Here is a 431-nt window from a genome sequence, read left to right on the forward strand (position 1 = left end):
TATATCTTCCTTACAGAAATGCCTACTTAGCTCTTTTGCCCATTTTTTTATTGGGTTGCTTGTTTTTTTCTTGTAAAGTTGTTTGAGTTCCTTGTATATTCTAGACATTAATCCATTGTCGGATGTATACTTTGCAAATATTTCTCCCACTCTGTTGGTTGTCTTTTAACTCTGTTAATTGTTTCTTTTGCTGTGCAGAAGCTCTTTAGTTTGATATAATCCCATTTGTTTATTTTTCCTTTAGTTGCCCGTGCTTTTGGGGTCGTATTCATGAAGTCTGTGTCCAGTCCTATTTCATGAAGTGTTTCTGCTATGTTTTCTTTAAGAAGTTCTATTGTTTCAGGGTGTATATTTAATTCTTTAATCCATTTTGAGTTGACTTTAGTGTATGGTGAAAGGTATGCATCTAGTGTTCTATGGATATCCTGTTC

General features: G+C 33.9%; 1 long non-coding RNA gene across 1 annotated transcript in view; it reads right to left on the minus strand.

The window, feature by feature from the left end:
* The window catches only part of LOC103590119, a 46108-nt gene that overhangs the window by 19084 nt on the left and 26593 nt on the right, over nt 1–431 (minus strand). The window lies entirely within an intron of this gene.

The sequence above is a fragment of the Galeopterus variegatus genome, unplaced genomic scaffold (assembly GCF_000696425.1).
Source record: "Galeopterus variegatus unplaced genomic scaffold, G_variegatus-3.0.2 Scaffold771, whole genome shotgun sequence".
NCBI lineage: Eukaryota > Metazoa > Chordata > Mammalia > Dermoptera > Cynocephalidae > Galeopterus > Galeopterus variegatus.